The sequence below is a fragment of the Notothenia rossii genome (assembly GCF_949606895.1).
Source record: "Notothenia rossii genome assembly, chromosome: 5".
Classification (NCBI taxonomy): domain Eukaryota; kingdom Metazoa; phylum Chordata; class Actinopteri; order Perciformes; family Nototheniidae; genus Notothenia; species Notothenia rossii.
The window spans coordinates 52,159,900-52,187,738 of NC_136903.1; the positions used below are offsets into that span (position 1 = coordinate 52,159,900).

At 42.4% G+C, this 27,839-nt stretch overlaps 1 protein-coding gene across 1 annotated transcript in view; it reads left to right on the forward strand.

Moving 5' to 3' along the window:
• Window positions 1-1,288: 1,288 nt before the first annotated feature.
• Window positions 1,289-27,839, forward strand: part of setd5 (SET domain containing 5) — a 49,784-nt gene continuing 23,233 nt past the window's right edge. The window contains 1 exon segment of the mRNA XM_079684499.1: window positions 1,289-1,706. The gene's annotated coding sequence lies outside the window, so the exon portion shown is untranslated.

Here is a 27,839-nt window from a genome sequence, read left to right on the forward strand (position 1 = left end):
CTGCTTTGTTCGGTCTTCCTGTGCGTTATCATATACATTCATACCCAAATGTATAAAATGCAAACGTCCCTAATTGTGTTTTTCTGATTCAGATTCATGAAAATCTGTTTAATTATTTAAGCCCCACAACACAATTATTCTGCTGTCTAATGTCGTCACTCGTCAGACCTCTGCAACAAATGACGTTGGCATTTATCTCCACAGCCAATCCGAGTTGCCCCTCGAGTCTCATGACTGGCCAAGAAACCAATCGCGTTATTATCACTATTTGTTTATAATAGTGGCTTGGTTAAGCTCATAGACTGTAAAAGCAATATGAAAACAATGTATTAAATCTGTTAAATAATGCATCCGATATGCTTAGTAGCCTCACCAATAACTTTAATTTAATGAAAAATAAAACCAGGGCGCGTCTCAAATCTCCTTACGCTAAACATCACAGAAAGCTGGCCAGTTCCTCTTACAACTCTCTGAAATGGTTCTATTGAGCCGCTGCTGACGCGAAGTGTCGTTGTGTCGGTCACTTGTTCAGTATGTCTGCATAGTGTGGGAGTAGGAACAGACTTATTTCGGTAGCAGGAACAATGGTATGACTGGAGGGAGAAGTTATCAATTGGTGTAACTCAGGAGCAATGGTCAATTTCCCTATCCAACTCCTCAGCAGATGCTACACAGCGACACCTCATCCTCCATTCAACTGACGTGACGGTAGGTGGGGCTGACCCGTTGGGCCAAAACCCTGAGTCTTATGTCCCTGGAACTGGGCCCTAGAGACCCCGTGTAGCTAACGCTCGCTACTCTGAATTTCTATGAAAGCTCCTTCCACGTTAAATAGATTCATACAACCCTCAAATAAAAAGCATTAATAATCCCACTAACGAGTTAAAATAAATCCCATGGAATTTCTCATATTATAACGATAATTTCCAGAAAATAAGGAGGCACAGATCCTCAGTTGGTTGTCAAAGCGTCTCCCGATTTCAGCCCCTCTCCCTCTCCTTGCTTGCAGTCACCAGTAAACACATATCATAATGGAACTGAAATGTCGTACGTACAGCTCCTGAAAAAGGGACCGCCCCGTTTGACGTAGTTAGCGCAGAAAAAACGTCGACGCTGTAAATTATCCAAAGACTTTCATGTATACGTCGTGTGTAACATGACTGACACATTGATATCCAATCATTAGTGAGAGGCGGGACATCAGAGCAAGGGCCGCCCAGCCAGAGAGCCCCTGCATTGTCGCCAGGGAAACCCCGTGGCGTGGTTGTGTGTCAGTTTCGCTGGGACCCGCGGTCGATGCCGGTGAGGAGGGGGATGGGCGCCTCTGCGAGTGTAAGGACCCGAGACAGAATCAGAGCCCTGTATCACATACAGCAGCATATATCCCATTATAAATAGCGACTGTATATATACAATACACTAAAATACATGGATTTATCCACCGGGGATCTATAATAGACACTCAATGGATGCAGTGCACCTGAACAGGACAGGGAATTTAACTTTCCGCCTATGCGTAGGAGACGCTGAGAAGTTTGTTTCCTACCCCTGGAGGGTGAGCTACTTTTAAGGGCAAAGGATACAGGAGACTCCGAGGCCGATTTGCAGGCCTACTGGTCTGGTTGGATTTGATGTTGGGATACTCTAAGGACTTCCCACTGTACATGCATTTGCCTCGTTTGTTCAAGTTTGGAATGCCTCTTTAGGTGAGTACTTTGAATATTTGTTAATATAACACTGCTATATGTATGTTACTGCTTCCATTTACAGACAAGTATTGATCATGTCTTTAGTCCCCCTAACGTAGCCATGAAGCTAACCAACTTGGCTAACTCCTCAGCGTCCACATAAGTTTATTAGAACAAGTTGGTTGTCCTCACTATCTTTACACATTTTAAAGTGACTTGCTAACAAGCTTTCCATGTTGATGGTCTGCCTGCAGTGCTGCTCTGTGTCTGGACTGATCTTCCATGACTTTTTGATCAGCTCCTCGTGTTGTTTTTGATGGCAAGCTTGTTAGTGTGGAAATCCAGAACACTAATAGTGCTATAATAGATCATGCTAAAACATTATTTTAAGAAAACATGTCTCCAAAGCTTTCGACACCATCCTGCAAGTTTTCGAGAGTTTGACTGGTGTAACATTTGCTCCATTCAGGGTCCCTGCAGTTCAGTTTTTCCTCAGTTTTCATACCAGGAACAAACCAGTCACACTTTGTTAACGTTGTACGACCAATACACCTTTTATAGGGATATTGTGTTTTGCCACAAACCCTCTAAGCTACGGATTGGTGTCGTGTTGAACTATTGCTTTAATCTTTTTTTTTGGAGCAAGTTTCATGTCTCCGCAAAACATACACTAACGTTACACAGACCAAACAACTCCAGCAGCACAGCTATGTAATTAATTAAATGTAACATAGATGTTATTAGGTTGAGTTGAGTCTTTAAGTACGTTAGACCTACAACAGATGTGTTTAGTAGGGAAGTTCAGAATCAGGCAGTATCGTTAAGATAATATGCAAACTTGTTAGTTGGAAGCCAAAATATATTTTGGGCACTGTCCTTTCGACATTAATGTCTTCAATGTTTTTCTGGGACGCCAAAATTGTCGAATTTTTCAAGTTATCAATGACATAACTTGCAATTAGATCATTATTGACGACTCATGTTAGCTGAGCAGCCAGCTGCTCTGTTTGTTAGCAGACCAGCCATAGGCAACAAATGCTATATTAGCTTTTAAGCTAACTTTTTGGATGTTTTCCAGTTGATTGTGTCCTTATTTTGAACCGCTTATTTTCTGCAGACATTCCATGGACCGTAACTAGGTTTGAACCTGACTTTTTAAGCTGCATCTATTATTGCAGTGGGTTGTTGCACTTATACGTTTATTTTTATGAAATAATAGTGTCTGCAACATGGTGGTGTTTGACTACATCATGTTAACGCTTCTGTCTTTGGCAACATTCCTGATTTCGTTCAGGCGTGTGAATCGAGCTGTGGCTGGGTTGTGTTTTTCTTTATTTGTGCTTGTTATTCTTTCCCTGTGTGTTTTGGTATTCAGCAATAAGAAAACCAGATCTGTTGGATAGTGACTTGCTCTTCTTCACCTCCCCCACCTACCAACCCCCAGCCTCTGTGGCGGTTAAGAGAAATGGGTGGTATTTAGAGGGGAGCTCTTGTTTCCTTTTTTAGCCTCCATTTTTATTTCAACGTGTGAATATCATTGTTGAGTAGGTATGCAGCAATCACAAGTTTCGAGCAAGTTAGATACCTCGAAGCGGATGCGTTTGTAAAGAACTTGCGTGGCATTACATTATTCAGACCTTTTATTAATATGAGAGAATGCAATACATGTAACCCTTCCCATTTTTAGATTGAGTTTGGTTCTCAATATTAAGCTATACATTTCCAAAATATAGTGGATAATCATTCCGAGCTGAAATGTAACACTGTAACACAATCTGTGAGCTAGCCACTACCATGGCATGGTTTGGGACAGGGCAGAATGGACTGTGAGATTAGAAAGCGCCCAGTGTTATGATTTTGTGAGTTTTTATATTTATTAGGACCCCGCGGTTTCGGAGCATTAATGGCTGCCCTCGCCATCGCCTGTAGCTGCTCTCCCCTCAGCTGCAGCGCGCAGCCCCGCATCGTGCGGAGCACGGAGCCGGGTACACGGAGAACCAGCTCATTTTAATACCTCGGACATGGTTAAGTCAATTCATGTGCCCATGGATGTGTGATTACATCTATGCAGTGATAGTTGTGTCGTACCTGTCATAATTTCAGCTCCAAACATATTACAATTTATACTCTCAGAAATATTTCCTCGTTTAGATTCAATTATTTTCTGCACAATACCTGGTGTCAGGGTCATAATATATTCTCACTTCAAAGTACTGCGTTCACTGATCAAGGATAATCAAACCACCCAAAAACATGGTTAAAATCAACTCTTTGAGTTTGAAATAATGTATCTGTGTGTTTCTTGCTCCATAAATACAAATATTTCACCTGTGCCCCACTGAGAGCATTCAGCCAGCACCAAGTATTTGGATTGATCTTGATGCCTGTTGGAAGCCATGATGCAGTGCACTGATCCTTGTTTTCATTGGTTGCGACTGACATTCTCTGAATATGTTTCACATCTTTTAATAGACTGTGTGGGCTGCAACATGCAAACCTGGCCTCTCAGAACCATTGGAAACATGAGCCCCCCCAGCATTCCCCCTGACCCTGACGTGCCGTTTTAACTCACCCTGCCACCCTGGGAAAGCTAAGAATGAAGTGTTTGGCAGCTTGTTGCTGCTCTGACCCGCCATGTTGTTTTTCCAGTCCTCTCAGGCAGCTTCAGACTATGTGTTGGAGTGAGATACATGTGTTGTGGGTGTTGGGTTACAACGTTTGGTGAGAGAGGACTGCTTTCAAAGTGTGTGTGTGTGTGTGTGTGTGTGTGTGTGTGTGTGTGTGTGTGTGTGTGTGTGTGTGTGTGTGTGTGTGTGTGTGTGTGTGTGTGTGTGTGTGTGTGTGTGTGTGTGTGTGTGTGTGTGTGTGTGTGTGTGTGTGTGTGTGTGTGTGTGTGTGTGTGTGTGTGTGTGTGTGTGTGTGTGTGTGTGTGTGTGTGTGTGTGTGTGTGTGTGTGTGTGTGTGTGTGTGTTCTGCAGGATGTACCCTTGTTTTCCCAATGTGGATCTAAGGAATGTATGGACATACAAGGTTTGCCTGGCCGAGTTTTGTGTTTACTAAAGAATTAAAGCCTGTCTTTTTCATTCACAGAGTGGTTACAAACCAAGAAATGTAACTGCAAGGTGACATGCCCTTGAAAACATAAGTAGAATATGTCAGCACTGTGTTGTAGTGTGTCTGGATCATTCTCGGAACAGAATTGTAATCCCGGTTTGTGTTCCTGCTTGTAAAAGACAGAGTGAAGCAGGATACTGGCTGATTTCCAAAAAGAGAAGACAGGATTCTGTCTTGGTGCAGACGGTCGGAAAAGAGGGAGCAGGGGGTGTTGCTGTGAGGAATAAGGGAGGGGGAGAACCCTGTCCTTTTAGCTTTTCATTTGCATGCTGATGACACTTTGTATCCTTGCATTGAGGGCAGGTGTAGCTATTGATATGCTAAAAAGGTTTCCTGCGTCTTGTGCTTATGTGACCAAGTCACCCAAGCAAGTATTGTGGGTCTGCACGTATACAGATCAAACATATTAAATTGATTAAATCAATTATGTGCATTTGATCTTGAATTGTAGTGTAACTCAAATGTATTAGCTTATAGCAACTCATGTTCTTAGTCTTCAATAAAATATTAAGCTACTGAGTCTAATATGTATTTATTTTTATTTTCTTTGAATATGAGAACCATGGGGGATAGATATAGCAACAGTCCATGTACCCAGCCCTCTCTGCATCTTCCCTTCTGCAGCTGCTGTGTGTTGTGTGTCTGTCCGACTTGCACAACAGGGTTAAAAACAAGTCACTCTGACGCCTGCCTCTTTGGAGCATTCCTATTGGTGCAGGAGCTCTGGAGCTGCTCCAATGGGGCGCAGCCTTTTCTCTGCGTTGGGGGAGCAGTGTTGCAGAGGGCTGTCCTGGTTAATTCTGTTTCGTGCCGAGAAGCAATGCTTCTTGGGAGAATAATGGAGGAGGCGGAGGAAGCAATCTACGTAATCATCTCTCTCACCCTCTCTCTCTCTCTCTCTCTCTCTCTCTCTCTCTCTCTCTCACCGTCTCTCTCTCTCTCCTGTTCTTGTTTTATTGCACCCTTATGTTTTGTCCTTCATTTCCTTTTCTTTATCTCACTGTCACGCTGCTTGTCTCGCTTTCTTGTGATACTTGGCCGAACTTATAGCAGGAGAAAGCTCAGTAATAATCAGAGTGGTCTATCCACCTTTAGAACTCCAGGCAGACATTTTAGGCTTCACCACATTCCTTTCTCGTTCCTCTCCAACCCTCTCCCTCGTTCCTGTGTGTGTCTCTTTTTTTTCTCATGTAACTAAGGAGACCAAATAATGATCGAGAATACCACATACTCTGTGCAAGGTGAAACCTAGATTGCAATATGGGCAACACATTTCCAAGTGTGTTTACTCAGAGGGTGTTGTCAGGGGAAGAGAGAGCAAATAAGGAGCAGGGCAGAAGAAAAACAAGCAGGAGAGCGTTTGCACCAAAGTCAAGCCACTCGACACCAACGCGCTCACAGCTGCCCTGTTTTGTAATGCACAGCAGCAGTGCTAAAAACAAAAGAGGAAACAAATGGCTCTGGCCAGGCTTTTCCATTTCACAGGGGCCCTGCTCTGTCACCTTGATCAAATGGTTGTTGTTGGGAAGATACACAAACACATTTACACTTTTTTCCCCTCAACATCTTTTAGTTTAGTTGTTTTCCTTTTGACCCTGTAACAGTCAGAGCAGGACAGTTAAAGCCCTACAGCAGTTCAAAATGGCTGCCAATCCTCTGTGACTTTTTGTCTTGTGCGACACATTTGGTATTGGTTAGTCTCAATATGTTTGTTGTTCTGCTAATGTTGTTGTTGTTCAAGCCAGGACAAGCCTTTCTGTCGCTTTTGATTAAACAGTCGGCCAGGAAATGTCATGTAAACGTGTTTGTCATGAAGATCACGTGTGACAGGCACAGGGTGTCTCTGGTTTATGTTATGCTAGAGCATGAGCTTATCTAACGAGACGGCTGTTTTAGACTTGTCCTTGGAAAACTCCCCTCCCCATATTTGGAAGACAACATGGCTTGCAGGGAGTACTGCCATTGTGAAGCCTGTGTGTCTACCAACAATCTCAAATGGACAACAATGAAGATTTAGGCTAGGTTTAATTTGGGTACTTTTTTTAGTTTTGGAGGGTTTTTTATGATGAGGATTCATTATTTATATAAAAGCAGCCTGCCTTGAGCTTTCCTTTTAGAGGGAAATGGAAAGTCAGAAGTGAATAAGAAAGGTAGTCTAGCAGGCAGCACTAGGTTTTTTGTTGTCCCTCCTTTTTTCGAATGTTAGCGAGCCTCAAACTGATGGTTGTTGGCTTGTTTGCTCTGAAACAGATGATTGATTTTGTGTCGCTTTGTCCCTGCTGTCCACTGCTCTCTCCCCCACCCCTCTGATAGCACCTACTTGGCCTTTGTTCTCCATTGTGTGTCCCTTATCCCCAGTCTGGTCCCGGTCTATTCAGGCAACTGGACATTGCTGTATTAATGGCGACCAACACTGCGCTCCCAGGACACCGGCCGCTCAGCATCTCACCAGCGCTATCGCTGCTACAGTTGAAGCATTGAGGCTTTTTTTTTTTCATGTATTTCCGTGTGTATATAGTTTTTGAACTGCTGGTTTTTGGTCATTAGTACTACAAAACAGTAGTATTCGTGGCTAAGAAAATGTTTCTGATCCATCACACTGCGAATAAAGGCATAAATCAAACGCAATGATTGGTCATATCCAACAGTAACATTTCATAAAACAGAATCTCCGTATTCCCAATGAAGAATTCAAACTTAATTTCTCCTTTCAGCTTTGACAAAGGCAGGTTATCAAATCCTCTCTTTCCACTAATATTAAAAATAATAAAATGGCTACACAACAATTTACCTCCAGACAGATTGCCAAATGACGCTCTGGGTCAATAGAATCATGGTAGTTGTTCTACTGCCTGGCATTTGAACCTTTTATTTTATAGGACGAGTGGTAACCTCCTGCACTGGTAGGAATAGTTTTGATGCAAAATATTTGCAGTAAGGTATTTAGCATTACTTGTGTTGTTATTGTTGTACTCGTGACGCCCCCAGTGGGGAAATGCCTTTATCCAGTAGAGATAAATCTCATCCGGTTGCGTTAGACTTTATTGTTGTCCATCATTTTGAGCAACAGTAATCTAGTTCTCACAATTTTTGATAAATTCCGATAAAGTTCTCTAAGTCGACCAGGGAAAAGCTTCTAAAACCAAAGCACTTCATGTCAAAGTTGTGTTTGTAAAAGAATGTCCCTCTTGCTGGACTGCTTTTCCCTTCTGTCCATCTGATGTTCATGAGAAACATGACTGGGGAAGGTGTGTCCGTCATTATAGTGAGTTTTCTTTTTGTTCCTTTGCCTCAGATGAACAACCTTTTAATTTGCTCTGGTGGAAGATTCGAGATTCATATTTGATATATTGTGCAGCCCTAACCCAGGTCCCTTTGAAAGTTCAAAGTACAATAATAATAATAATTCTTACTGTGGTGCCAGATGTTTGCATCATCTAATGGTGCATTTCCACTACAGTGCGGAGCGCGGTTTAAGCGTGCCGTGCCCGGCCCATTTTTGGTTGCTTTCCACTTGGCGTAGTTCCGGCTAGCGGGTACTTTTTCACAGTTTTTCTGGCTCTCCAAAATCGAGGTTCTTTCCGGGCCAACAACCGGTTATGCTAAACTAGTGACAGAATCGCTGGCAACTACAACAAAATGAACATATTTGACCGTGATTTAATTGTAATACACGTTTAAAAAATGATGCCGAAGTAACAACATACTGATACCGGTTAGTAAAAAACATGAATTAATGCTTTGACAAGTATGCAGACAGACGGCAGGCGAAACACCTTTTTAAAATGCGTGTCTTCTGAATGCAGATCGGCTAAGCTAACGCAGTATATGCTCCGACCGTCCACACTCACAACAACGGCCTATACAGACATAAATAAAGCAGCGACTGTATTCTCCATGACACAGACAGTCTGTGGTTTGTACTTGTTTAACTGTTGTCTAGTTTCTGAACAGATATGAGGAGCTGTGAGCTCTGAGTGCTAACAGCTAACGGCTGATGTTGGTTTTGTGTTTCGCATTGAAGATGACGTCGCGGCTCCGCCTACACTGCATTACTACACAGGGTGTCAGCGGGGTCTTAAAAAGTACTAAAAGTTGATAAATCAATTTAGAGAAAATGAAGGCTATTAAAAAGTATTAAACGGCATTTTCCAGGGTATTAAGAAGGTTCACAGCAACGACAACATGAAACACCCTTTCATTGACTGAAAAGACATGTCGGGAAACCCCCTCAAGGCGGCCCCATGCATAGCGCGCCGTAAAAGGCTGCTTCTTATTTTAAGTTTTGTTGCCTTGCTCTGCTCTGTGGGGGGAGAGTCTGTCGATGGGGATCAAAGCTGTCCGGTCCCACATGCTAAGTGCTAGCCAGAAAGTCGCGGTGTTTAAGTCCCGACTCTCCCGATGGCCAAGCCGTGCCTCCCCTGACTGCACGTTGCTGACACACACCGCTGCAGAATCTCTGCACGGAGGAGCCGCGAAGGAACAGTGGAGTCCGGGCGATGCTGCTCCTCCAAGGAAGAGACACATGTTCACTAAGCAGAACTATATCCGGTCACAGAGATCTGCTATTTTAAAGTAAAGTCAACACATATCAACCCTAAATATAGTCTATATTAAGAACGAGAAAAGTCTTAACATATATCGTTTTTTGTAAGCATATGACAAGTGTGTGAGGGTGATGACGTCAGAGCATCGTCCTATGTGCCAGGGCTTAGCCCCGGACAGCCCCAGCCCAATTTAACCCCTGGGTATTTGTGAGGGAGCTCCTATATGGCATTACCCCGCTGAAGCTCACCAAAGTTTAATATGTTTCATAGTTCAAAGTTTTGTCAATTGTTTTGTTTATTTGTCAAATACTGGTTTCTAATGGTTTCTGAGGAGTTTTACTTGAATGAAAGAGCACAGAGTACAGAAGCAACAAAGCAGCATACTGCATTAAACCTGACCTTCACAGAGAGGTTGAAGTTCATGTGGAAAGGAGGCTTCAGTAGTCTGTCTGCACTCTGTTTAGTTGTGCTATCTTACAATCAATATCGTAAATGTGAGGTAAAGTGTGTCGCCAATGTAACCGGTTAGAACTCAAAGTTGCGATGAGGTCTTAAAATGTGTGGAAATGGTCTTAAAAAAGGTCTTAAAAGGTATTCAATTTGACTTCAGGATTCCTGCATATACCCTGCTATAGTTACTACCCCAGCTACTAAACTGTAATGGAAATGCAGCATAAAGTGAGTCTGGCCTACCAAGGCCTAACTATACCGTACTAAGCCGTGTGAGGCCCTGCAGTGGAAATGCGCCATAAATAGCACTGCCATCCAACCTGGCAGAGGTTCTATTCTCCCATTACGATTGTACTCTAGCGCTGTGCAATTAATCATATTTTAATCTCGATTACGATTTTGCCTTGCAACGATAATGAAAACAACGTATACATCCTGCCCGCGCGTGCGCGTTCACCCCTCCCTAAAAGCCCTCTCAGCCAGGTTGTGTTGTAACTTGCAGTCTGTTTAATAAATTCATATAAACACGTTACAAGGGAAGCTTTAGTTGCCGTGTCTCTATTCTCCGGTCTCTTGCGTTCAGTCAACTTTCACTAACCTCGTCAAGCCGGAGCCTCTTAGACCCCCATTTACACGCATACGAAATGCAAACGAACCGAATACGATATCAAAAAAGTCTTCCGTTCACATGAGACCGCTCGGGCCGAACATAGTACATATGCCGGGCCTGTAAGTGGCGCTGTACTTTCGCCACAAAATACACCAAAAGAAGCAAAGAAGACCCCGGACCATGGTTGCCCTTCTGTTTATGCCCCGCGGTGGATTTATAGTTCAACTGTTTATGTAATTCTCAATTTCCACTTGTTGCTGATGGTTGTGGAAGAGGAGCTGTAGCTTTTGAACTAACATCTGTAGCATGGTCAGTAGCAGTAACCAGTAGCTACTGACCATGCTACAGCAGTGAGCAACAGAGGTGGGGCTATGGCTTCATCGTTATCAGGAAATGATCGTATAAGACACGGAGCCGTTTGGCCCCCCAGAGCGTTCCGTTTGCAGATCTATCCATCTTGGGACCCGTTATCGTTTGCGGGATCCGTTTCCGTTACGGCCTCGTGTGAATGAACGGGCTATACGAAAGAGAAAAGTAGCGAATACAACCGTTTGCGTTCTCGAGTAATGCGTGTAGCAGTATAATTAAACATTACAGGTTGTAAGTGACATTAGTTATCACATTTATATATGTTTAGTAGGTTGTGGAAGTGCGCTCCGAAATATTTGCTATCTTCTTTATTGGTATTTAGTATTTATTTCTTAAAACCCACCTCTTCTCCTTAGCGTATTAACATCTTTTAGAGCGTTGCTTTTAAATTGTCTATTGTTTTTACTTGTACTTACTTTTTGTATGTTTTGTTTATTTGCCTGTACAGCACTTTGGTCTGGAGGTTTAAAGTGCTATATAAATAAAGCTGTATTGTATTTATTATTTTGATATTATTTATTTAAATGTAATTCATTTTTGTATTGGTTTTTCAGTTGAATTATACTTAAAGAGCATCTTGCAGGTTGTTTTTGTTTCTACATTTATGCTTAAACTTGCTTGAAAATTACAATTAAAAAAAAGTGAATGTAGGATTTGATATGTTTTACGAGACATAAGGGCAGGAATTCAGAGGGAAAGGAGCAATTTTGAGCTCTGCTACTAAAAACTGCTTTTTTTTAACGTCATACGTCAAACGCATCATATTACGTCACATGGGGGAGTTAACTTTCTCGGACTCGTTCTCTGACCAATCCGCAGTAGTAGTTTGTAGTTGGTTTGAGCGGTTGTGATTTAGTGAGCTGGTATTTTTTCGGTAATTTTACATTGCATTTCACCATTTGTAATCATAGTGAGCTTGTGTTTGTGCAGGTTGCACAAACTCAAGCCTGTCAGGGCATCGAGTCCACAGTTTCCCTCACGGGAAAAGGACCGGAGCTAGCGTTCGTTCCTGGGTGCGTTGTGCATCCACCTCCCTGCAGCACATACTCCGTCTCCACAGCTTTATCAAGAAACCGTATTACATCTCTCTCTCCCCCCCCCCCCCCCCCCCTTCGCTGCTCACGGCACCGTAAGACGTAGTGTATAGTTGCATTAGGTAACGCTGTGGTTGCTGTACTGCTGCAGCCGTCTCCTTCGTGTTTGTTTGTTTCCCCCTGTCTGTGTTGTTTGTGCGGCCGTGGTGGCTGTCACTCCTGGCTCCCGGCTCAACCTCCACTCACCTGCTGCAATCAGCTGTGCACCCTCCCCGACTACACACCTGCTTTCCAACAAGCCATTTACAATGGCATATCAACGGAGGCTCCACAACCTTTCTCCGCCAGATCGTCAAGTATCAGCCGTATCTCGCGTCTCTCCTCCGGTACAAAGCACCGCAGTGTGGAGTTGCATTAGGTAACGCGAGATACGGCTGATACTTGCACATTTAGTTTCTGTTATGGATCAGTATCAACAGTCCTGCCAGTAGCGTTACTATATTATCAATACTACTTTTGTTATAGCCTGATATATGATTGCTAACTTTACAATGTTGTGATGTGACTGACGTTAGCTAACATGCTAACGCCGGTCACTCACCAAGACAGCTGCTCTGTTCTCCACTGGTTCTCCACCAGGGTGTCCGCGGGGTCTTCAAAAGTATTAAAAGTTGATAAATCAATTTAGCGAAAATTAAGGCTAATAAAAAGTATTAAACGGCATTTTCCAAGGTATTAAGAAGGTTCACAGCAACGACAACATGAAACACCCTTTAATTTACTGAAACGATATGTCGGGAAACCCCCCAAGGCGGGCCCCATGCATAGCGCGCCGTAAATTGCTGCTTATTATTTTAAGTTTCGTTGCCTTGCTCCGCTCTGTCTGTGTGGTGGGGGGGAACTAAACGACTACGGTAACGGGTCCCGGCATACGCAACGCTCTGGGGGTCCAACGGCTCCGTGTGTAAGCCCTGGCCTATATGATCATTTTCTGATAACGATTAAATAGCCCGCCTCCCTCTCCCCACGTCTCCTGTTGCTGCTGGGCTGTCAGAAGAGGGGGAGGAAAAGAGAGGCAGTCACCGTTTATTAAATATTATTATATTATTATACAGAGAACAGAGTCGTTATCAATTTGTTTTAAAGCTCAATAAATAATAATAAGCTCTGCCGCACGGTCCCCTCATTCCTTGGAAGAGGCGGAGAGGTGGGTGTTTTTCATCTGCTGGTGGACTACCTTAGAGATACAGCAGGAGAACACGCCGTCCACCGCTGAGAATAAACAGAAGGGCAACGATGGCAACCATGTTCCGGGGTCTTCTTCGCTGCTTTTGGTGTATTTCGGGCGGCAGCAAGCAGCGCCACTTACAGGCCTGACATATGTGCTACATCGTTTCCAGCATTTCCAGCGGTCTAGTGTGAACGGACACGTTAATGAATCGAATGCGTGTGAACGGAAGCCTTTTTTGCGCTTGCGTATGCTTTTTACCGTATGCGTCCTCGTGGGGCCGAGGTCTAAGCCAAACTATATCCGGTCACAGAGATCTGCTATTTTAAAGTAAAGTCAACACATATAGACCCTAAATATAGTCTATATTAAGAACGAGAGAAGTCTTAACATATATATCCTTTTTTGTAAACATATGACAAATGTTTGAGGGTGATGACGTCAGAGCATCGTCCTATGTGCCAGGGCTTAGCCCCGGACAGCCCCAGACCAATTTAACCCCTGGGTATCTGTGAGGGAGCTCCTATATGGCATTACCCTGCTGAAGCTCACCAAAGTTTAACATATTTCATAGTTCAAAGTTTTGTCAATTGTTTTGTTTATTGGTCAAATACTGGTTTCTGAGGAGTTTTACTGGAATGAAAGAGCACAGAGTACAGAAGCAAAAAAGCAGCATACTGCATTAAACCTGACCTTCACAGAGAGGTTGAAGTTCATGTGGAAAGGAGGCTTCAGTGGTCTGTCTGCACTCTGTTTAGTTTTGCTATCTTACAATCAATATAGTAAATGTGAGGCAAAGTGTGTTGCTAATGTAACCGGTTAGAACTCAAAGTTGCGATGAGGTCTTAAAATGTATGGAAAGGGTCTTAAAAAAGGTCTTAAAAGGTATTAAATTTGACTTCAGGATTCCTGCATATACCCTGTCCACACACCAAAGCTCCATTTCTCTTTGATGGCCGTTATTTTTTCCAATCCTTGGCTGCTCCTGGTCTCTTGGACGCCTAGAAGGCTCATAATTATAATCATATGCATTCGAATATATATTTTCAACCTCTTCTGTGTCAAAACTAGCAGTGTGATCCATGTTTATTCATACGTTAGACCGGCCGCTCTCCCCCTTGTTTCCCCCATGTTACGTCACACGCGGGAGGTCACGTGCCGAGGCTTTTTTATGCGGAAGTGAACATTTCTTACAAAAACGATGCCAGATGTCACTGTAGTGTATATTTCTGTATATTTTTGGGAAAATCTAGTGTATTCATCATTTTCCTACACATTTATTCACAGGTGTCTTTAACCTGGAAGTTGCTCTTTAAAGTTCAGGGTATTCAACTGTTAAAAACATACTGTTCAAATTATTATTTTAATTTGTTTTAAAGTTCAATAAATTGATGTTTTCAAAGTCAATGAATAATCGCGTTTAATAATCGTGATATCAATATTGACCAGAAATAATCGTGATTATGATTTTTGCCATAATCACACAGCCCTATCTAGCGCTGGGCTCAAAGTTCAAATTATCTTTCAACTTTGACCCTGATTGCAGCTGACCTTCCACAGCAACCAGTCAGATAACAGCTGTATGAAGCTGTACAACAAAGCTTGGGATGTAACCATAGAAACAAACTTAAGTAGTTGGTTTCACCACAAGGCCTTGCATTGAGCAAAGAGAAAATCACATAATGTGTGAAGACTGCTTTACCCACACACCAATAGTCTGTGCAGACCAATCTTGTTTATATTTTTGAGAACAAAACGTTTTTAATCAAGGCCTGTTCTCACATTGACTCACACTAAATCATGCCATCAAGCTGTATCTTTATCATTTGTGACATTTTCAACAGGGTACAATCCGATTTGGTTTCCTGTCATCAGGTCTCTGTGTATGTGAATAGGGGTGTGGTTGGACCTCCTTGTCATATTGTTAATATATTTGGGTGAGTGAAATAAGATCTACAATGAGCCTTGCTTTCTCTCTGGCCACGTATTATTTTTGTCTTGATTTGTCCGTTATTCATCTTCAATTTCCTGGCGCTCTCTGAGACTGCAGCTCGACCTGCGCAGTGCTGGGGAATGGCAGATATTCATATCCTTCCTACAGCTTGCATGTGTGCGGGGGCAGAATGAGGGGGCGGGTGTAATCTCACTGGACTGGAAGTGTTGTGGAGGTTGTGCGAGGCACAGGTGGACACTGCGAGCATGGACAGTGTGTTCAAACCCAAACTGTGTTAGTATGTTCCTGTGTGTATGTATAGCCCATCTAGCGGTAACTTTGAAGCTAAATGTGGAAACAACATGGTGGAAAGACCCTGACTTGTTGGCCATTGATTGACACAATCCAACTAACTAATCAGATATCTTTCCAGTTGATTTAATGTTGTAGACCAGATTAAAAGACTGATTATGAACTACATTCACTTTGTAGGGTGAATATATTTATGAAAAAATAACAATTTATTTGTAGATTTCTTTCTAAGAACTATAATTAACAGCAACTTTTCTTCTATGGGAAATGTATTTGTATGTAAATACATTTTTAGGGAAAATATTATTCGATGGTTAAAACAATATGTATTTATTTATTTATACCTCAAAATTGTGGATAATTCCTCTCGCGTCATAACAATATATTTTTTAGTAACACATACTTTGACTTTTGTAATTGTAGGATAGTATAGACTGAAAGTAGTAGAGGTATCTCACCTGATGTCCAGATCAGGGCTCTCGACTAACTTTTTTCACCATCCTCCCGGAACCGTCCCGAAATACAATCTAAGCCGTCCCGAAATTAATGTGGACCGTCCCGAATTTAAAATATTAGTTTTTCTACTACTTATCATTAGTTAAAATCATTCAAAGTGACCTTTAACATAAATAAAACATCATACAAATCATTAGATGATAATTCATCAACCTTATTATTTGAGTAAATCAGTCAATCACATGACAAAGGCCAAATATATTTAAACAAACACACAAACGAGAAAATTACTAATATTGAATCAAATCAAGTCCCATCCAATTAACAAAAAAAATCCAACACTCTGTCCTGAAGACAGAACCCAGAGTAACCACTAACCAGGAGGACAGTCTGGAACACAGTCAGGAGACCTTTACAAACTGCCCCGCCCCCTCGCACACAGACGGGGGAGAAAGAGATCTCGTCTGGATTGGAAAGCTCGAAAATACATCATAGACGCATGTTGTAGTCTTATTGCATATTAGAAACGGAGTTGGATAAACTAAAACTGCGATATAATGTTTATGTAGCAATACTACATATGACATATATTTTTTAAATGTCTCCAGTACCGATAAAAAGTAAGATAACGTCGGAGTTTAACGTTACCACTGTCTTTAATAATTCCGGCCCGGGCGGAGCCCGTTTAATACCGGGGCTCGGTACCCATCCATACATGGGGAGAGGCGCAGCATATTGCTAAGGACTAAATACGATGGAGGGTTCTCATCTCAGCCTTATTACCCATAGGGGATGAAGTGGAGTAAGTAAATAAAGAGGCCGGCGCTCCAGGGTCTGGTTCTGCTGTGCGTTTTTGTGATGTAAAGGTAAAACATTTCAGAATTCCTCCACGGGATACCATTGTCATTTTACATCACTCAACCCGCGAAATACACACACTCAGTACATAGCCTACTGTAGATAGACCCGCGAATTTGCGGGCCAGGAATTCGCGGGCACAGCCAGCTGTGCGGCTGGCTGACAGCACATGGACACTGTGTGTGTGTGTGTGTGTGTGTGTGTGTGTGTGTGTGTGTGTGTGTGTGTGTGTGTGTGTGTGTGTGTGTGTGTGTGTGTGTGTGTGTGTGTGTGTGTGTGTGTGTGTGTGTGTGTGTGTGTGTGTGTGTGTGTGTGTGTGTGTGTGTGTGTGTGTGTGTGTGTGTGTGTGTGTGTGTGTGTGTGTGTGTGTGTGTGTGTGTGTGTGTGTGTGTGTGTGTGTGTGTGTTTCTGTGTGTGTGTGTGTGTTTCTGTGTGTGTGTGTTTCTGTGTGAGTGTGTTTCTGTGTGAGTGTGTGTGTTTCGCGGGTTGCTAAATGTTTTGTGTGTTTATGTTGACAAGGAGGTTTAATAATTGTGTGCTACACACAACGTGCAGTCGATTTCATTTTCATCGCCGTTTGTAGTAGAGTTAGCAGGGTATTTTTATTTTAACTCTCGTCCCAAATTCGTCCCAAAATTATTTTTTATCCTCCCTGACACTATTTTTTTTCGGCCCCGGGACGACGGGAGGTCCTTAAACTCGAGCCCTGGTCCAGATGCACATTAGGGTCATTGAACCGCTGATGGAAGTTCCAGAGTGTCAAGCTGCCTTCATCAATCTCTTTACCTTTAACGGTATACTGTAAAGGGACACCATTATGCTTGTATTCAGGTTCCTACTTGTATTTTGGGAAATGAAGGGAATAAAGTATAATAACGCTCCTTTTTAAAGTTTCCTATTGGGGACACAACTAGTGCTGCGTACCGGTACGCTGAACCGGTACTGGACTTTTAAAAAGTTTCGGTTCAAGTCCGGTTAAAATCGGAACGTCGGGAACCGGTACTTGGACTCGCAAAAAAACTAGCACTTACGCAGTGTTTCCGCCAGACCAGGTTAGTGAGTGAGCCGGATCATTTGGCTCGGCTCTCTTAAAACGCCGGCTGTTTCGGCTCCCAAGCGGCTCTTCATGTTACCACAGTTTACCACAGAGCCTCAGCTTCACCGCTGCGAGGCTCCGGCGCTCGCAGCTCACGCGCGTGCTCCACTAAAACCCCGGCCACTCATCGCGTACGTTCCGTGTTGTCCTGTAGCAAGCACCTTCAATGTCGGGGAAACGATCTTCAGTACTCCGAAAAGAATCCCACCAGGCTCCTTTTGCCCCTCAAACAAAGGGATGTCCTTTTTCCTTTTCGTAATTTCAAGTGATAAAAACTCTCGATCTTCTCTCAAATTATTAATATTTTTGGACGCCCTCGGCTCGCGTTCAGGGCGTCCCGAGCTGAATAAGGCCGTTAAATGACGGCAAGACGCCCCCCTGGCGGAAACGCTGCACTTACGTATATTCTCCTTTTTTGTTCTAAACCATCTAAAACCTTCCATAGATCGAGAAATTTGCGCTGAGAAAAGACGAAAAACATCGTGTCGGCTTCTGATATGGCGGCCATTACTGAACTAACGAAGTCTCGCAAAATATCACAACTGCTCGCGAGATCTGTGTGACGTCAAGGGAAGCTAGCGATGTGATTGGCTTAGACATAGTGGACAGCGTGGTGGAGTAGTAGTCACTACAGTGTATATTGTATAGTAGGTGTGTAACAGTGTAATGCGTATAGTCTACTAGGGCTGTCCCGAATACCATTTTTCGGGCTCCGGATATTCGGTAGTAATCAGCAGCGAATATTCGGTGCGGAGAGATTTTATTTTATTTTTAATAAAAAAATTGTTTCCAAAATGTTTCATAACACGCTCCGAATCCGAGACACCTGACAACACGCTGTTAATGAGCAACTTCCAGGTTAAAGACACCTGTGAATAAATGTGTAGGAAAATGATGAATACACTAGATTTTCAAAAAAATATACAGAAATATACACTACAGTGACATCTGGTGTCGTTTATGTAAGAAATGTTCACTTCCGCATAAAAAAGCGTCGGCACGTGACCTCCCGCGTGTGACGTAACACGGGGGACACAAGGGGGAGAGCGGCCGGTGTAACGTATTAATAAACATGGATCCCAATGCTAGTTTCGACACAGAAGACAGAAGAAGTTGAACATGAATATTCGAATGCATATGACGCACCACAACCTTATAATTATGAGCCTGCTAGGCGTCCAAGAGACCAGGAGCAGCCAAGGATTAGAAGAAATAACGGCCATCGGAGAGAAATTGAGCTGTGGTGTGAGGAGAACCAGTGGAGAACTGGGCAGCTATCTTGGTGAGTGACCGGCGCTAGCTACAGAATGTTAGCTAACGTCACATCACAACATTGTAAAGTTAGCTATCATATATCAGGCTATAACTAAAGTAGCATTGATAATATAGTAACGTTACTGGCAGGACTGTTGATACTGATCCATAACAGAAACTAATGCGCAAGTATCAGCCGTATCTCGCGTTACCTAATGCAACTCCACACTACGGTGCTTTGTACCGGAGGAGAGACGCGAGATACGGCTGATACTTGATGATCTGGCGGAGAAAGGTTGTGGAGCCTCCGTTGATATGTCGTTGTAAATGGCTTGATGGAAAGCAGGTGTGTAGTCGGGGAGGGTGCACAGCTGATTGCAGCAGGTGAGTGGAGGTTGAGCCGGGAGCCAGGAGTGACAGCCACCACGCACACACAAACAACACAGTACCAGAGGGGAGAGAGAGAGAGCAGCGAAGGGGGGGGGAAGAGAGAGAGAAGTAATACGGTTTCCTGATAAAGCTGTGGAAAGTATGTGCTGCAGGGAGGTGGATGCACAACACACCCAGGAACGAACGCTAGCTCCGGTCCTTTTTACTGTGGACTCGATGTCCTGACAGGCTGGTATTTGTGCAACCTGCACAAACACAATACTGCACCATGATTACAAATGGTGAAATACAATGTAAAACTACCGAAAAATACCAGCTCCTTAAAACACAACCGCTCTCCTCAACGCAACCACTAACTATACCCGCGGTCAGAGAGCGGAGATGTGTCCCCTGCGTGATGTAATATGACGCGTTTGACGTATGACCTTAAAAAAAAGCAGTTTTTAAGAGCAGAGCTCAAAATTGCTCCTTTCCCTCTGAATTCCTGCCCTTATGTCTCGTAAAACATATCAAATCCTGCATTCACTTTTTTAATTGTAATTTTTCAAGCAAGTTTAAGCATAAATGTACTAAAAATAAAAACCTGCAAGATGCTCTTTAAGCAGAAGCGCAGAAAGAGCATACTATTACGATTTATATTTATTTATTGTCTCAGTACTCGCATACATTAAAACTAAATGTGTCGTCTGCATTTAACCCAGCCGCAGTGCAGCGCCCGGGGACCAAATCTGGTTCCAAATTCCGTCTAAAACGTTTTACAACCTGAAGATACAAAACACATATTTCTGTTATAACAACAATACTTTTAATAACATAGCCGTAACAGTAGGACTAACATTGTAATACTTGTTACCGATACAGTAAACAGTATTTAAATAAATGAAGAACGAAAAATAAATGAATGAACTGTATGCTAATAATTGCCTTAGCCCCCGATGTTCCCACATTGCTCTTATTATTTTATTATGAAATTGAAACCCGAATAGTTGGCCAACGAACGAATAGTCGAATATTCGGGTAAAGGCCTGTACAGCCCTGTAGTCTACTCTACACTCAACCTTTCAGCAAAGTTTTAGGGATTTAGGCTCAGTCAGCTCAGGGACTGTTTGGTTACTTTAGTTTGGTAAATGAAATAAATGTTTGAACTTTGTAGTAGTTCACTGTAGTTGCTGTCATAAGTCATTTGTAGACTAAGTGGCAAAAAGTTTTTTTTTTTACATTTGTACTTTGTAGAGAAATGTAGACACAAGTTGGAAGGGAGCAGAATAAACCTGACGAGTTTGAATTTGAGTTGATTATGAGTTTATTTTCAATTGATAATTAGCTCACAATAAGTTCACTTTAGTTACTCACACAACTTGACACAAGCCACTCTGGACTTGAGTCCGGACCTGAACCTGAATGTGAGTCCAGCACTAGACACAACTGCCCTGCAACCTTACTGTGAATAAGTTTGCTTAGTTGCATGCTCCCAATTGTATTGTGTTGGTCCATGTTAGAAGGCTAACAAAACAGCAGCAATGAGTCAGGCAGCAGCCTAGCCTTGTATCAACATGTATAGACCTATAATATCATTCTGACCTCAGAAAACGACAAATGAAAACTTTAATTCCATGATGAGATTCCGTAATGTGCGGAGGTATTTTTGCCGACGCGCATATGTGTCGGTGTTTCCGTTTCCTGTGTAGTATTTCTTGGGTTGTTATATTCAGATATGAATGCAGGGGTAGACATTAAGGGTAAAATGCCACTGGCCCTCCGGGCCGGTGGAATTGTATTATCACTGGCCCCACCATTGTAACCACTGGCCCGGAGCATTCGTCCAAAATAAAATCGACTTATAATGAAGAAAATTAACACATTTGTTGCAATAGTAATGTATGCACTAACTACATTACTACTTGTACTACAACATTTGAATCATAAGTTATTCTTCATTTTCCTCAATTGTTCATATTTGGTTTATTAAAATAATGATATTGTGGTCATTGTTAAAAAATGTCAGCTATTATTATGAGTATTATTGTTTGTATAATGCACTTTCTGCCTTCCTGTCATTAGGAGTTAGAAATGTAATGGCTATGTAATAGATTAGATTAGAACCCTCATTATCCTAAACTGCTGGGACATTTCCCTATAGCCAATACCTTTTATATTTTCTACTCTTCACTTACTTGTCAGCATAGGTCGACATTGATGTACAGAGCCGACAGAAGACCTTGTTTATATTGGCATCATATTGAGAGGTGCAGTGACGCGTCCTAAAACCAGGAAGTAAGCTGCTGGTTCCCCCGACAAAAAGCAATGGGATTTCTCCACAGGGTTTTGGAAAATAGCTGGAAATAAGGTCTGGAAAACAAACCTGTTTGATAAATGCGCGTTTTGTTCAGCCGGATAATCTCCACATGTCTACCCTACTTTTATAATTTTCTAATCATAAATCTAATCGATGGCTTATTTTAGGGTTATTTTAGGGTTTTAGGACGCGTCACTGCACCACTAGAAGCCAACTCCATCGATCGAGCTGGCTGAAACTTTCTCTCGCTCTTCTTCTCATACTCCCTGTCACTCTCCTTTAACTCCTCCGGTGACTTTCTTTTATTTGAAGATTGTTTTTTGCCCGGCGCTTGGCCGGTTAATGCTGTTATTAAAAACATTAATGGCGAATGGTTAGGTGTAGGGCTGCAACGATTAGTCGACATAATCGACGACGTCGATCATAAAAATTCGTCGACGCAGAATTTTAGTGTCGACGCGTCGTATAAAAACAATCAGAGAGCCGGTAACGTTAATTCAAAACTGCGCAAATGTTCATTTGTAACTGCAATGCACTACAGGAAGTGCTGGGGGCAGTATACTCTCCATTGTCTGCCATGACTGCATTCTGTACTAACAACAAAGAAGAAAGAATACGAACGATGGCGGAAAGGAGAGAGAATGAGGGTGATGAAGAGCTCAAAAAAGCGAGACCGAGAGTTTCGAAAGTGTGGGAGTATTTCACAGACGACAAGCCAAAGAAGTCAGTGAAATGCAGAATTTGTAAAGGGGAATTGGCATTCCACGGCAGCACTACAGTGATGCACGAGCATTTAAAACGCAAGCACCCTGGAACCGTGAGGACTGCTACTTTGGATCATGGGTAAGTTTGAGCAAGTTAGCCATAGTCATGTTTACGTTAGCTTACATGTTGGAAAACAGAACGTCTCATGGTTAATGCTTGCTAAGCAAACGCTATTTCAGTTATGTTGAGGCTGCGTGTCCACCAACGAGCTGCTAAACAGCGCCAAGCTTACAGCGTAGTAGAGCACACTAGAGCTTTATGGACGCTGTAATTAATTCCAAACTTAAAATAATAATTAACAAGGGTCTGCGAAATGACAAGAATAAAATGCGATTGAATTGATCCTGGGACTGGACAACAGGGTGACATTCACAGGTGTGCAGACTTGAGGTAGAACATGCACTGGAGCCCGGAAAAGGAGCCGTGCCCACAGGAAGCAGAGATGGAGGGTGTGACAGAAATAATCGTTAGATTAGTCGACTAATCGAAAAAATAATCGACCGATTAGTCGACTACCAAAATAATCGTTAGTTGCAGCCCTAGTTAGGTGGCGCGATAGTCTGTAGTGAAGGAGCGCGCTCCCGCTCACGGGAGCCTGCTCGCGCTGCGCTCCGCAGCAAACAGCTGTTTGCTTTTCACCCAACAACGACAACCGACTCACAAAACGCTATGTTGTAGCGTTAATATACAAAACAATTTAACTTGGGTTTTATATTTGATCAGCATTTATCCTTTAACGCCCACATAAAATCCATTTCAAGGACCGCCTACTTCCATCTACGTAACATTGCAAAAATCAGGCATATCTTGCCTCAAAACGATGCAGAGAAACTAGTCCATGCATTTGTTACTTCAAGGCTGGATTATTGTAACTCCTTATTATCAGGGTGTACCAAGAAGTCAGTCAAGTCGCTTCAGCTGATTCAAAATGCTGCAGCTCGTGTACTAACCAGAGTTAGGAAAAGGGACCACATTACTCCTGTTCTGGCTGCCTTACACTGGCTCCCTATAGAACACAGGATAGAATTTAAAATTCTTCTTCTCGCCTACAAATTTATTAATGGGGAGGCGCCATCTTACCTTAAAGAACTCATTATACGCTACTGTCCTACTAGGGCATTGCGTTCCAAGAATGCAGGGTTGTTGGTTGTTCCGAGAGTCTCTAAAAGTACAATGGGAGCCAGAGCCTTTTCTTATCAAGCTCCACTTTTGTGGAATCAGCTTCCAGTTTGTGTTCGGACGGCAGACACCCTATCCGTTTTTAAGAGTGCGCTTAAGACCTTCCTTTTTGATAAAGCTTATAGTTAGGGCTGATTAGATTCAGCCCCTAGTTTTGCTGATATAGGCTTAGTTTGTCGGGGGACATCTTACTTCTTTCTTCTCTCTGTCTATACCTGTGTACTCTCGTTCCGATTAACCCAGCTTCCCCAAATTTCTTTCTTTTTGGTGTCTATATACGCCGGGATCCGGAGTCTTGGATGATCCTGCGGTCCTGTGTCATGGATCGCGAGTCCTGGATCTTGAGTCGTGGCTGTGGTCCTGGATCATAAGTCTTGGATGGATATCCTCGTGGATTCATCTAACTATTATACACAGATTATACACAGATCCAAAGATTTGGACTACCTATGTTGCAAATGTATTATCTTTTCAATTTACACACGGCATCTATTGCACGTCTGTCCGTCCTGGGAGAGGGATCCCTCCTCTGTTGCTCTCCCTGAGGTTTCTCACATTTTCCCCTTTGAACTGTGGGGTTTTCTCCGGATTTTTTTCCTTGTACGATGTAAGGGTCTAAGGTAGGGATCCATCGAATATTTGGCCGCCGAAAATTATCGGCCGAAAATGGTTAAAAAGGCCCTTTCGGCCGAAAGGGTTTTAGCACCGAAAAAATATCACCGAATGTCAGGGAACAGGGTTACGTTGGTAAGCTAACGTGTTGTTGGGATGACGTAACCAAAACGCGGCGACAAGCACGGCGCGCGACCATGCTCGCGGCTGGCTCACAGCCAACATGTCTGGCGCTTGGAGATATTTAAAAATATCAGAGAAAGAGGCGCGGATTGCGATTTGTAAAACGTGTTCAGCTGACATATCTCGAGGGGGTGTAACTGCAAAGACTTTCACCACTTCGGGATTACTCCACCACTTGAAATCAAAACACCCGGAAAAATATGCGGAGTAAGATCAAATCACAAGCACTGACAGCGAGAGACTGTTCAGCGCTGCCTCTCATGTGCTTGATGAGAAGAGGAACAGACTTATGGCTGATAAAGCAGAGAAGCTACTGTTCATTAAAAAGAACCTCCCACTTTTCCTTAATAAGTAGACAAGGCTGGCTTATCATAAGCTTATCTAGTTCTACATGTCTACTCTATACCCACTTTCCTGAACAATTTTCATTGTGAGTTATAATTCACCATCTCAGGTTATCATTAGGGGGAAATGACAGCAGCACAGTGTTCAATATATTGTACTTTCGGTATATAAATGATACAATGTTGTTTACATTGCTCATGAGGACAGACCACCTTATTTGCAGATTCTTGAAATTGTCATTTAATTTGTAATTGATTGTGGATTTTGTATCCAGTTTTCACTTTATGTATCTTTATACAATGTTTACTACTTTGCTTATGAGGACAGACAGCCTTATTTACAGATTCTTGAAATTGAATTGTAATTTCATTTGTAAATAGTTACATTCATGTGGATTTATCCAGTTTGCACATTTGTAAGCATGCACTTATAGGTTGCCATAATCATGTCTTTTTCCATAATCAGGTAGCTGAACAACATTGGTAAAAAAAATTATACATTATATATTATATATAATGTATAATTTTTTTTTACCAATGTATGTATATATATATAATATATATATATATATATATATATATATATATATATATATATATATATATATATATATTTCTATTAATCATTTTCGGTCATTCGGTTTTCGGCCAACTGTTTCCTATTTTCGGTATCGGTTTCGGCCAAGAATTTCCCATTCGGTGCACCCCTAGTTTAAGGACAGAGGGTGTCGTATTGTCATACTGATATTCTGTACAAACTGTGAAGTCCACTGAGACAAATGTAACATTTGTGATATTGGGCTATATAAATAAACATTGATTGATTGATTGAACTAAATTGCTAGTCGAAAATACCAATACCACAGGACAATTCTTTTTTTTAAAGCAATATTTTTAGTGGCCCGAACGGGCAAGTGGAAAGTACGTTATGCTGGCCCGGGGTGTCTAAATAATGCTTCCGGGCCAGCGGTCCATTTATAATGTCGAGCCCTGGAATGATACTAGAACTAGAACTAAATGTGCTCTAGAAATGTCCAAAAACCTCCGTACATTACAGTGTCACTGTTCCCTGCCACATTTTTGGTCCAAGCAGCGTTGAAAAAGAATAGAATTCAGCTCACTTGAGTCATTGTAATTTATTGCTGGACAACGTTGCATAACTGTAATATTCACATCTATGGCCTCAGGAGGAGCAAAGGCGAGACTTGGCTTTGAGTAATTCACTGGATCAATGTGGTGGGCTATAGCTTCTCTGGTTAGTGTATCTGTATGTACATAATGTTTCTATTTGTGCTCTTTCACGATGTTGTTTAATGCTTACAGAACTTGCTGTTCTGAGGTCTGCTCAGACGAGGTGTGTTTTTGTGTGTATGTGACTTTGATCTGCTGTGCATATGCTCTCAGGGTTGGATTTCTTTGTCCCCTCTATATTCCTTTTACTCGCTGATTCAACCCAGAGATACATTTAGATGTTAAAAGATCGTAAAACAGCACGTCAACCAAACACTTAATGTCGGTATTTCAAAAAAAGAAGAGGCGAGATAGTTATGTGAGAGAGAGGGTCTCCTTTGCTGTTCATTCTGTCTGTCTCCCCCTTGGACTTGTCTCCAAAATGGCCTCTGTTCTGGTGGAAGTGAAAATACTTTGTTGAGCCTGCTGGTAATTTGAGCCCGGTATTCATGGCCAGAGTAACGAACAAGGAAGGGAGGGAGGTGCCGGGGGAGGAGGAGGGAGCGAGGTAAAGAAAGGCTTTCCTTCTTCGTAGGAATGTACCTTCCTAGTTCACCGTCTGGTTCTTCTGGAAGAGGCCCAAATAGCGACTCCCTTTGTGAGTTTGCTAGGAGTGAGGTGGCTATTTCAGTGAGGCAGTAATAATAGGGATAATAAAGAGCCAGTGGTCTTGGAAAAGGATCCGGATATGACTTCATGTTTAAGTATATTACAAATTCCATCACGCCCCCTTTCACATTGTTAAAGTTTAAATCTTCCGGACAAAATGAGAAAAGTGCCGGTCAAAGGTCTCAACTAGATTACTGTAGATTAACTACATTATTCAAAAGTGTACAGTAACTTTGGATAATAACACATAATAAACGGAGCCTCTCTTTCCCTCCCTCTCTCTCCCTCTCCTAACAGCCGGTCCCTCTCATGCAGCTGGCTGTTCCAGTAATGAGTGAACCGACAGTAAAGAATAAACATATTTATTAGGGATGTCCCGATCACCTTTTTTTGCTCCCGATCCGATTCCAATCATTTGATTTTGACAATCTGCCTATACCGATTTTTCCCGAACCGATCTTTATGCAATGCATTAAGAGAAAAAAAGGTAACAGATAACGGCTGGTCATCCAACGCGATAAATTCAGCTATCTTGGCTGTTATCTTTTTGGCCTTTTCACTGTTCTGGTGCAGTTTCTCTTTCCTTTTAAAAGTCTCCGCCTTGCAAACATTGCATCTGGCTGTTACACTGCCTATACTTTCAATTTTATAGTACTTCCAAACTCCTGACATTTTCTCTGTCCCGACTCCCGAGTCACTAGCTGAACGTAGCCTCTCGTTAGCTTACTGCTACTATTAGACACTGCGCCCTGCCCACTCTGTTGCCAGATTTGAGAGAAATAAGCAACCAGGTCTATGAAAACAAGCCCAAAAGAAGCAACACATACATGATGTTGTGTAATTTTAAACCTAAGGCCTCAGGATGACTTTAAGATGGGAACATGGTCATTTTTGTTTTGTAACATTAAATAAAATAATACAAATATTTTATAAAAAAAAAAGATTCTCGATTTTTTGTTCTTTTTTTTCCTCCCGGTTCCGATCTTTTGAAAATCACGTGATCGGCTCCGATCACGTGATCAGATCGGGACATCTCTAATATTTATAACTACTAGGGGTGTAACGGTATACGTATTTGTACCGAAACGATTCGGTATGGGCCATCGGTTCGGTACACGTGTGTACCGAACGAATATAACGTTAAACGTAAAAAATTGAGAACGTGAACAACTTCTTGGAAGTAATCTCAGGTGCTGCGTCTCAGCATTCAGAGTAATTTGCTCACATTGGGTTCAACGCGTCATAGAGCGACCAAGTCATTTCATTGGACGAGAGGCATACT